This window comes from Ictalurus punctatus, chromosome 3, assembly GCF_001660625.3.
Source record: "Ictalurus punctatus breed USDA103 chromosome 3, Coco_2.0, whole genome shotgun sequence".
In the NCBI taxonomy this organism is placed as follows: Eukaryota; Metazoa; Chordata; class Actinopteri; order Siluriformes; family Ictaluridae; genus Ictalurus; species Ictalurus punctatus.
The window spans coordinates 2,496,630-2,509,299 of NC_030418.2; the positions used below are offsets into that span (position 1 = coordinate 2,496,630).

At 38.0% G+C, this 12,670-nt stretch overlaps 1 long non-coding RNA gene across 3 annotated transcripts in view; it reads right to left on the reverse strand.

The window, feature by feature from the left end:
* LOC108263720 (uncharacterized) overlaps positions 1–12,670 on the reverse strand; it is a 134,898-nt gene that overhangs the window by 43,632 nt on the left and 78,596 nt on the right. For all 3 annotated transcript variants that reach the window (XR_008396249.1, XR_001812253.3, XR_001812252.3), the window contains exon 5: positions 1,645–1,722. This is a non-coding gene — a long non-coding RNA (uncharacterized LOC108263720). The remainder of the gene's footprint in view (positions 1–1,644; positions 1,723–12,670) is intronic.

Sequence of the window (12,670 nt, forward strand, 5' to 3'; positions counted from 1 at the left end):
GAGGCGAATGTTCTAACCACTAATCCACAGTGCGCCTGATTCGTCTATACATTTTCTATATAAATGCCATTGTTCGAGTAGCACGGAGCCATGAGACGATTTTGTCCAAGAAAGTGGTGGACAACGAGAAGGTCAAAGTGCCGAGAAGACACTAGTCCTTAATTGATAGGACTTGCTTTTGTTTACCCCTTCATGACACTCTAGAGCAGTGGTTCTCAAACCAGTCGTCAGGGTTCCCCGTGTTCCAACGTGGATCAATGATGAGTTTGAGAATCTCTGCTCTGCAGCATCATTTTGAGACAGATCCAATAGTATAAAAACTGAAAATGAAACTGGCGGTCGGTTTTAGATACTGAAAGGTGTCGCGACAGTCAATATTGTCATCTTATTGGAGTGGCTGATCCTGAAGCCCTTGCTGTTTGGGTGTAGCGGGTCATTCAGTAAGAAAGAAGACAATTCAGGGAAGAGAAGGAGGAACTGTGTTTCCTTATTTGCTGTTTGAGCATTGGCTTGTTGAGAAGTTGAGCCTTCTTGAATATAGTAGAAGATATGTCTGACATAAAGGATGTGTATATGGTGTATATACTGTAACATCTGAGGAGAAATGAGGGCCAAGGAATTTCCAACTTTTGACAATCAGCAAACTTTTGTTCCCCCCCAGGTCCAGTCAAGCTAGGAAAACGAGAGGTTTGGCGAGAGGCTAGCTGGTATTCTTGCCAAAATTTGTTTTTACTTTTGGTCTTATTTTATTTATTTTTTATTGGTTGTTTATCCATATTCTATGGTCTAAGTTCAGCAGTGCACTGGACTAAAAGATCAGTTAATGCTCCTGGCAACCTCAAGGCAGTGACACACTCCTCACTCCAAAATGAGAACACGGCATCAAATAATTTTCAAGAAATGCTTGGGTTTCAATATTTCGGCTTTAAAAAATTAATACTATTGTCCGGAGATCATGAGTTTGAATCCCAACGATGCCACAGCCACCCATGGCTGGGAGTCTGTTAGCTCATCATCAATAAAACAAGATCGCAATTCACAGAGTGATTATAACTTTTAAATGTTAAGGGTTTGTTTGAAGGCAGGTTTGTAGCTTTCCTTCCAGATTATTATTTTTAATTTTTTTTTTTGCAACAGAATCTTTCTTCATTACTTTAATAAATCAATTTTACATACAAGTGAAACAAACAGCGACAACAACAGCAAAACTCTCTCTAAGCTTGATGTATAACTTGAAGCAGTGAATATTGCCTAGTGAGCCAAATGTGCTAGGGTTGGCACTAATAATATATATATATATATATATATATATATATATATATATATATATATATATATATATATATATATATATATTTTTTTTTTTATTATTTTTTTTTTTTCCTGCAGTTTGCACAAAGCTGAACTGAAAGCTTTAAGCTTCCATTACATTTTACATTACCTACATTAGCCTAGTAATGACGGTTCAAGTGGAAATAGAAGCATGAGACACCAAATGTCTTGGCCGATTAACTACAATCGGAGTAAATTTGATTTTTCCTCCCCAACCTGCTCCGTTAAAACACTAAAACGGCCGGTTAGGTAAAATGGTCTGTTTATTTATTTCTGCGCTGTGCTGGAGACCGTATGTTCTGTTTTACATACCTACTCAGAGCCCACACTCTGCAGTGAGAATCCAATAGACACTGTCATGTTTTGTTTACAACTCTGTACATCTGCAGTCTGGAAAGAAGAGAGAGAGAGAGAGAGAGAGAGAGAGAGAGAGAGAGAGAACTAAATGTCAAATACACAGAAATGTCAGATACTATTAACGTGATATTTTTGAGTGGAAACACCGTTTTAAAGTTAATGCCGCACGATCTGCAGAACTTAAATGCGCCAGTGTTTGGACATGGTATTGGCGGCAGAAAAAAATCTTCACCTCTAAACAAACAAGCATACACGCATGACAGAAACTGTGTTTAAGAAATGAAGTATGCACACTTAAGAGTCATAGCTAAATACCAGTCACCGATGTACCAACTAGCTTGAAATACTGTAAGAATGGCCATGTTCATCAATACTATCCATATACTGATATGATCTGGTCGTGCAACTACATTCAAAAGGGAAAACCTTTCACCTGGTAAAATTCTCATATATTGTTCTGGAAACTTTCTTTAACAGAAATGTGTTTTTACATTGTCCTGCATGTAGTTTCAACCTGAAGTAAAGTTCTAATATTTAAAAGAAGACGAAAACGGCATTCACGTGTACGGTCATGACTGTACACTGTCGTCTATACAGAGTGTGGAAGCACTCTTCTCTGTTTTGATGATGGCACTGGACAGCAGGTATCTGACTATGAAGTGAAATAATTAGGCTTAAGGCTTGTGAGAATGTTTAAGACATTGTTAGGAAGACAGACTGTATTGACCAGTATGTTTATTGACCCTTGGAAGTTACGATTTCTGCATGATTTTCCTTTATATATATGGTTTAAGTCACATATATATATATATATAGTATTGTTTCATCCAATGGGTTTTCCAAGTTGAACATTCGCCTGCACTTGCACTAGTGAAGTAGTTATGAATCATGCTGCACACTGATGTATAATTGCACTGATGTTGAATTGTTTTGAATGCTTTTCTCCACCTCTCCACTCACATCTTTATCTGTAGTAAGTGCCGCGCGTTACAAGCTCGGAGGTCACTTCTCCATGTGGGAAGCATGTTAAAGCATGTTCTAAGTAAAAAAAAAAACAGTCAATCGCGTGTGTGTGTGGGGACAAAATAAAAATGTGTGCAGGAAAGCACGATGCACAAAAAGGAGGAGCGAAGAAACGTCCTTTGAGTCCGTAAGTGATTGTCTCTCCAGTTAAATGGGCTGACGGTCAGAAAACCAACAGGGAGAAAAGAAATTGTAGAGAAAAGCTGATTTCTCCATCCGAAGGGTGAAAAGCCATTAGTGAGGCGATCAGGTGGTTACGCCTCCTTTCTCCTCCATTAAAGAAGAGCACTCAGGCTTCCCCCTGCTTCCCTTCACTCCTCTTCCCGCAGCCTTTGCCATAAACAGAGTGCTGAAGTCGGACCTTATATTTACAACAGCCGCAGTGCTCGGTGTTGCCGCAACAGGATTTAGTCCCTTTACGAGTGTATGTATATATACGTGTGTGTAAAGAGATGTAGCCTGCAGCCGTGATATATCATGCATATGTTGTACACGTTGAATCTACATATAGACACATGGATCTGCATAATTCTTGACCCAAGAGGCCTCTTGTGTTTAGCTATCATCAGCATTTTCTCTCAGCTCCACATCTAATAACCCTCGCTCCATCTTTCCATTAAAAAGCTCTTTGAGGAAATAAAGGAGCATTTCAGGCGTGCTAGCTCACAGATCTTTTTCCACCGACCTCGTACATCTCAGATATCAACAGAGAGATATCGAACGACCCATAGGCCGTGATCGACGGCCACGCTTGATAACACCCCGGAGAATAGTACGCAATTGTGCTTTTTTCCTATAGATTTAAAGAGCAAAACTTTGCTATCTAAACCCGTAGCATCATGTTTCATTGATATGGTGTGAGCAGACAGCAAAGGGGGGGTTAGGCTGTTAGCACAAATCATAACACTGTTTTCATCTCACTGGCTTAGAATAAATGAATATATCTATTTTATTGCACAATGCAGAATGTAATTCTAGCTTCCAGGCTGCAACTAGGAGTCCTCCAGAGATGGATACAACATCTAGGATTATTTTCATGTGGATGATGGCTGAAGTGCGCTCGTACTAAATGAATTTGTTGTGCTAAGTTTTACTAAGCAGTGATAGAGAACAAATAGGCACCAGGAGTAGGAGATCATTTTAATGGGCCGCATTAGCGGTATATGGTCTATACTGTATCTGATGTGATCGTAGTCACAGTTTGGCAACTAACTTTGGCATGTTAATAGATTGCATGCACAAAAATATTTTGAAAAAACCCCTTTTATTTTCCTGGCGTATGATAGGGTGGGTGCTGAATGCTTACAGCAACTGCTATCAGGTCGTATCAATACAGAATACAAGATAAAACTCCGGAAATAAGTCATTTCAAGATGTGTGACGAGTTACATAATTATAATAACCAACTGGATAGCGAATGATGAACATCAGGTCAATAAATAGAGTCTGATTTTACTATATATATATATATATATATATATATATATATATATATATATATATATATATATATATATATATATCTGAGCTTAAGTCAGTCATCGAGAGATGCTTGAATAAATCATAAAAGGTTCAACAAAGTGCAGATTTTGGTTTCCCATGGCTTCAAAGTCTTTTGAACATAACACATAACAAAACTGAGAACAGTTCCAAGTACACGGTGTGTTGTAGCCAAAAAATGATCATAATTTGTGATATCCATAACAGACCATCTAAACTGTTTGGTTTGAACGCCGAGTAAGGAATAAAACATTCTCGTTTGAGTTATTATAGTAAAAATAAATAAATAATCGGTGACAGGCTGCTGTTATGAAACAGAGTTACCGTCACCACCCCGAAGCGGATGATGTTCCTATAACAGCACGTCCTGAAGTGTTGTATTCCTTTTAAACCACATCAATTGGGACCAGCGTTAAAATTTTACACTTATTCAAGGATTACGAATATACTTTATATTTGTTTGTATTGTCATGTTATCACTTATGTACAGTAACAGTAGCATGGCCAAAGTATGATACATATAAGCAAACAAATAAAAATGAACAGGCCTATATATATAAACATATACATGATCAAAATTACACTAAGACAATTCTGAGTTTAAGACAATTCGGACTTTGATTTTACGCTTAATCGGGCACTCTTGATTTACTTCCAGCTTATTTCCTTTCAGCCGCAAAAGACCGCTAGTGATGAAAATATGAATAGGGCTTCTCAGAGACTACAAAAATAGTACATAGCTTTCAAACTTAGATGTCCACATAGCAGTTTTGACGCTAACAAATCAGCCATTCATAAACATCCTAGCAACGCTTTGAAAATTGCACGGATAAACACACAGAAAATCTGTGGAAAGATGGGCGAGAGATATAGCGTAGTTCAGATGTAGAATCTGTTTATATGTACAGATTAGCTACAGGGAAACCGTCACTTTTTCTCAGTAGGTGATTTGTATATATAAACAGATTCTACATCGGGACTTCGGTATATCTCTTGCCCATTATTTCCACAGTTTTTCCCTTTTTTTCTACAATATATATATATATTTTTTAAATGAATTTATTCTCCAGTAGCATCATACAGAAGGTAAGATTCCCATCTAGGTACACACCTACACTGGCTGCTAAACGTACAAATAACTCAATGCTCCATCTTAATCACATTCATTTTGTTTTCAGACACGAACACCAAGACAAAAAAAAAAAAAGGACTAAAATAAACCTCATGCAAAATGGATCACTTCTCGGGTTTGACTTTTTGGGCACTTTACTGAAAACGAAAGCAGTTCACTTTTACTTGCGAATTTAAGTGTAAGAATAGAAAAGTTTTACTCACTTTTTCTGTTCTTTTTTTTTTTTCCTGCTACAGCTACTCGGTTAGATCGAGTGGCCACATGTCTGTTTGATCCTGACGTTGTGTTCACTACTGGGTGCTTTATTTAGATATAGATCTTATTGAGATCTTTAGAGTTTTTAGTAGTGTAGTTGTTAATCCTATAATGGTTTGCATGGAGTCGAATAGATCAGATAAGAAACCTGATCAGCTGAACGTGAGGCAGGAGTTTGTCACTAAGGACAGAGGTAGGTTGCCAGAAATGTGATTAGCGTTTAATGACTTCTGCCAGAAGGGGAAAAACGAGTGACTTCTGCGTTCATGGAAAATCAAATCAAGGTTAATGCCTCGTTCCTCGAGTCCCAGTGTCCAGACATCGGGGATAAAGTCATTGACTCAGCATCACCGTCGCAGCGAGGAGGACGCAAGGAGAGATAACACCGCACACTATCATGAAACAACCCTTGAAATGACCTCTTAATGGACAGAGATGTGAATTCCAAGCAGTAATGCTTACAAACGTCAGTTTTAAAAAACTATTTAAAAAAATCGAGGAATAAAAGTATACAGCATTCTGAGTGCACTGCCAAGAATGCTTGATTTTCTATTCTTTATCAGAAAATAATATAAATCATTACTATTCAAGACGTTTTTTTTAAATGATCTTACATTTTTTCTAGTCCGGCACATATACATCCGATATCACATTTAAGAAAAAGATGTGCTGACTATAATGATTTTCTTCTCTTTCTTCTTTCAGCAAGTAAATTAACAGTGTTAGCCGATACAACCGTCAGGCTTTGAAGTATAATCGAAACAAATTTTTCTTCCCATTTGTAGTTATTTTTAGTTACGTTTCACGTTTTTACAAACACGTTCACTCTGCTCCACGCCATGCTGTCTTCAGATTAAAGTCAATTATGTTTTGAACTCATTTCCTGCTCGTGATTATTTCTGCATAATGTTAATGAACGTACAGAGAATATTACGACTCACGTGCGGCTTCGTCTTCTTTCGGTAATTGAAGTAAATGAGCACATGAAGTGATGGAAGGAGTTTAATGACTATGTATATTCCGCTTTTATTTGTTAAATGGTTTGTAGAACGGGTATTTTAGTAATAGAAACGAGGTAATTACTATTCTTATCGTAATCATTCCCCGTGACACTCAGTATTCAATGGTATATCAAGTGGTAGAGCATATTTTCTGAGTCTAAATTCTAGTGACACATCCTTGAACAGTGATAAATGTGATTAAATCGAGCGGCACAGAGAGCAAACATGATCCCCCCACCCACCCCAAATAAATATGGATGACTTTATTTCAGACAGCAAATACAATAAAGCGTTCGAGTGTTTTTCTGCACATTTCAAAGCAACAACAGGCTCAAACGGGAGCCGAGAGAACTCGAGGCTCCGCTTCATTATCCATCGACATCACTGTAACGTCTGTCGAGGAAAACGCGCACAGATTAAAACCGTTCCTTTGTCGGAACAAACGTCAACAAGGATCGAGTCAGCAAGGATCGATCGGCTAACACGACGTTCGGTGGAAACGTTTTGATGAAGGGTCTTTACGTTCTACTAAATGGCGCAAGTCAATTCGAGGAAAGTCAGTTCAAAAGTCAAAACGGACGGTCTCGTTAACAATCGCGGACTGGGACTGGGGGGCGGAGTTATCCATGCTTGTACGAAGTAATTAGATCGATTTTGCAAAAAAAAATAATAAAATGTCAAATGAAAATACCACTGAAAGGACGTTATTAACGCAATTAACATCTCCAGAAGAGTCACCGTGTCATACATTAGGAATAAAACACTCTGAAGTTGTTTATTGTGCTATAACTGTGCACGCTGAAGAATACCACAGCAATTTGCCAACAATTGCAATTAATATCATCAGCGTATGGTTACGTTCAGTGTTGTGGAACATCTGCAAGTGCAAGTTATCACGTAGGTTATTGCAGCAATAAACAGTTCTCTCGCTAAACTCTTTTCTCGCTCTCTCTCTCTTTTGAAGTTAATAAGACAAAAATGCAGCTTATCACTAATGATGAAACTGTAAAGTACTGGAAAGTGCAAAGTACTCTGTCCTGACAATTACTGACTGTTACAAAGCACTGACACTGGAGACGTAATTCCATAAATGTTAAATAAACATCTCCTTACAGCCAGAAAACTGATCAATGATATTAAAAGTAAGTCGCTCTGGATAATAGCGCCATAAATGTAAACGTTATCAACACCACATCAATTATTTATATATTTTTTATTGTTAAATAACCACATGCTTTTTTTTTTTTTTTTTTTTTTGCTTAAAAAAAAAATCTGATTATTATTAGCGTTAGGTGATGTGGAGCATCCGTCATAAAAGTCCCTCTGAGTGAGCTGTTACTATATAAAGAGTAACGTACTAGAACAAGCACATGATCACTAATATTACCTGACAGTACTAATACTACTGTCAGAGCTGCTGGTATAGGGAATTAATCAACCGCTTCTGAATTGAGCGCTGTTGTATGAAAATAGAAATAAATAAAAATAAAAAAAAGAAGAAGAAGAAAAGTGTTTTTGTTGATTTGTGGTGTATTGGGGCTGTAAAGACGCTGTGCTTGTATGCAGTTTGAGAAGTAAAACTTCGACGTTAAACTTCTGTGCACGTTGAGAAATCTTGATATCGGCTTTCGCGGATTTTTTAACCGATTTCCGATTTCCCATAAACCGAGCTAGTTCTGCTCTGTCGTGCGAGAGAGACTCTGTTTTTTATTCATTTGTATCATGATGCCAGTTGGACGATTTGGTATGGGCGTGTTCCCATGTTCTGTACTTCCTGCTGGCGTTTAAAAAACATAAAACGTGGACCTTTAAATTGAATCCTGTTTAATTTCTACTGTAGGAATGACAGAGATTGAAGGAGAATGGATAATCTGGCCTGCAATAAATAGCCTGCATAACTACAGTATGTACCCAAAGGCATGTGGACTAAAATTTGACAATTTATCCATCAGTAATCAAGTCGAGAATGCCTGCGCATATATTTTTTTTTACAGCAACTCAGATGCACTTCTATAATCTCATCTCTGTGTGGGTTTTTTATGTGTAAGAGTTTAAGCATGCGTGCATTCGAATGTGCTCACCGCTGGCCTGACCTAAGCTCTTAGCCCACATAAAGACCTTTCTTCTCTCTCAATGGCATGAAGGAGATGATTCAACTACAGTACAGCCCTTCTGTATTTAAAACCCACACACACACACAAACTACTGACTTAAAACAGCCACTCATACATGAAGGTAATTAAGATAATATTAATAACCCGTTCAAAGCATTAGCCGCGATGTCATTTCGTTAGTCATACTGGCCTTTAACAGGATGCTGTTTAATGAAGTAGTGATATATAAAAACAATAACGGTTGTTTCTCTCTCTCTCTCTCTCTCTCACTCTCTCACTTTTAGTTCTCCTCCACTTTGGTCCAGAAGAGAGCATTCAATGAGATTTTGTATGTATTGCATCATAACCAGTATATTACATAAATATCCAATAGTAACGCAAGCGCGTCCCCTACATGTAATGTTCGAGAACAACCACCAAAACAAGCTCGTTCCTGTTCTCACTTATGTTACAGCAGATATAAACCACCGTTGTGTCTATTTTTATTTATTTTTTGGTCCTTCTCTGAAGTGAATAAGACAAACAATGCATCTTCTCATTGTAAAGAGAAACCGCAAACACAAACTTGCCATGAAGGAAAGATTTAAATGTAAAGTTACAGCTTTAGCACTGACTGTTACTGGAAACTCTTTTAATAAATGTTTTTAAAAAATATATTTTTAAATTCTCGGTTTATGTGGAGCATCTTCCATACAAGTCTCTGTGTTAGCTGTTGCTATGGCTATTAATAAAGCATACCAGAAATCAAGTTAGAATTAGAATTGTATTAGTTTATAAATAACGAACAGTTCTTGGTAATGGACTCTGACTCTATAAAGGGCAGGGTGAGGGGGATTAAGATACTCTCAGGTTACAGAGTGAGTTCGTGTCCATGTGTCTTAGCTCATTGTGGTAATTATGGACTCGTATTTCTATCTCATCTATATATGATTCCATTATAATGACATTAATGGGAACAGCTCCAGCCCACAATCGATAAATGGATGATGCAACCAGGCCACAGCATGACCACATTCTGATACAACATGCAGAGGGAACAAACTGGGAGTTCAGTTTATGATGGATGCTATGCTCTAATATCTGAAACTATGATAAATTAACCCACAGTGCCAGCTGTAAGATATGAGAATGTGATTATCCAATCGTGTGGCAGATGCACAATGCATAATATCAAGCAGATACAGGTCAAGAGCTTCAGTTACCGTTCACATCGAACATCAGAATGGGGGAAAACGTGATCGTAGTCACTTTGGCCGTTCGAGTATTTCAGAATCTGCTGATCTCCTGCGATTTTCACGCACAACGGTTTCGAGAGTTTACACAGAACGGTGCAAAAAAAAAAAAACATGCAGTGAATGGAAGTTCTGTTGGGAGAAATGCCTTGTTGATGAGAGTGGTCACTGGAGAATGGCAAGACAACAAGCTTCAAGGCAACAGGAAGGCTACATTAACTTATATAACCACTCTTTACGACTGTGGCGAGCATAAAAGCATCTCAGAATGCACAACATGCCGAACCTTGAAGTGGAATTTGGGCTACAACAGCAGAAGACCACGCCATACCTTGTATTTACACATAAGCCCACCTTTCTAGGAGTCTCGTCCTGGTAGATTTTCGACTCTGGTATGTGTTCACACTAAACCCCTAGCATTTCCATGCATACATGTGATTATGTCTGATTACTGATCAGGGTGTGTGATTGGGGTGTGGCTAGAGCAAGAATAAGGAATAATAATCCAGGCTGTTTATTAAAGCACTGTACAAACTGAGTGATAGAGGGTCTATCCCAGTGACCAGAAGGTTGCGAGTTTAAATCCCAGGATGTTCGGAGAGCTCCTGCTGGGCTAAATGAGTAAAGCTTCAACATGCTTGGATTGGACTGGAAATCATCTTAGGTAAAAGTCTCTCGCAAGTGTTGTGTTTATTATCTATAATGACTTTTGCATGATGTACTAAATATTCTAAATGTATTTCTGCTCCCAGGTCGAGAGAATGAGATAAATATCAGACAGAAACACCGCTGAAACTTAATATTACTTTGAAAGGTAGTATATTTGAGAAGTGAGAAGTGATCACCGAGTGCCATCACATCTGCACTTTACTTAATCTGTTCATGTTTCCTCTTTGCCCATTGTGGCAACCACAATCTGTTAAGGATGATGAGAATGGGAAACCACTAATAGCCAAGCGCAGTGTAGTTAATGCCAATATGCAACAGGATACTGATTATTTTTAATGTTTTAGCTTGAAATATTCAGTTCAGGTCAAAAATCACCCATGAACAAGAACCTTTACGTCGGACAAAGACAAAACACTTCAAATGATTTTTAGTCTACGGTTTCTGTTCGCTTTCTTCTATCTATCCCTAACTATATTTACTTATATTGACTATTATTTACATCACAGTGTAGCTCGATATTTATTGACTGTGTAATGGTTATTGATTGATGAAGACAATGTCAAGAAGAAGAAGAAGAAGAAGAAGAAGAAGAAGAAGAAGAAGAAGAAGCCTCTTAAGGATTATCATATGTAATATTAGAATATTCTGTAAGCACTGGAAGGCGGTGTAAGTGAAATTAACCTGCCTAGAATGTCTGTGCCTTAAGACACACCATAATTGTGCTCTGATATTCTCCAAGCCTGAAGTTCCTTCAAAATGGAAGGAAATAAAATAAATCTTGTTCTGGGGTTATTGTTTTTGCACAGGCAAATGTTAATCGTAATTAGAATCATTAAACACTTCGTAAATGCCCTGACAGAAAAATTTAAATGTGATATTTCTCCGCACTCCGTTGTTCGCTACGTGTACCAGCTGAGGGAGTAAATGATGCGATTTTTACGTTTTTAAGATTAAGATAAATCTTCTGATTCTTAATGGACTGAGCTTAGATAAATAGCCACCCATGAATCCAGCCATAAAGCCATCCATCCATCCATCCATCCACCCATCCAGCCTGCCATCCATCCATCCATCCATCCAGCCAGCCATCCATCCATCCATCCATCCATCCATCCATCCAGCCAGCCATCCATCCACCCATCCACCCATCCAGCCTGCCATCCATCCATCCATCCATCCAGCCAGCCAGCCATCCATCCATCCATCCATCCATCCATCCAGCCAGCCAGCCATCCACCCATCCATTCATCCATCCATCCAGCCATCCATCCATCCAGCCATCCATGTTCCATACCTGGAGCCTAATCCCAAGGAACTCAGGGCACAAGACGGGGGACACCCTGGACAGATTGCCAATCCCTCGCAGGGCACGATCGCACACACATTCACAAACTACGGACAATTTGGAAACACCAATCAGATTAAAACATATCTTTTATATAACATCTTATGTTGTTGCAATTCAAGAGAAAAAAAAAATAACATTGCACGCTGTAACATTATCAGGGTGACTATCTTAGACTATTGGAATAATAGTTATGGTTATATATATATATATATATATATATATATATATATATATATATATATATATATATATATATATATATATAAAATAAAAGGTTTGGCCATTGTGGGTACATAAGGAAACTCTTTTGTGGGACAAGGACTTACATTAAAGCGACATTAGACTTATAAGTTAAAAAGCAAATGCTGGATACCAAACATGCCTTGTTTGAGACAGCAGCTGAGGAACTGAACAGATTCTCTGAAATATTTAAGATTGCGCTGCTGACCTTTAGTCAGTAAATAAGTTCACCTGCTTTCGACACACTCGCGTACGTGGCTCAAGAATAGATATCTAAATTATGCATCAAGACAAGGAGCTATGAATCAGTTATGCTGGTCACATGGCAAAAGCATCATTTATAGATACAATGCCACAGTAAAAATGCTAAAATAAGGTGGAATGTAAAAACGATTATTAATGTGATATTACTACAGTAATTGATTGTTGCTCTTGTGTTGTGTGTGTTCTTAAATGAATCATTTTTT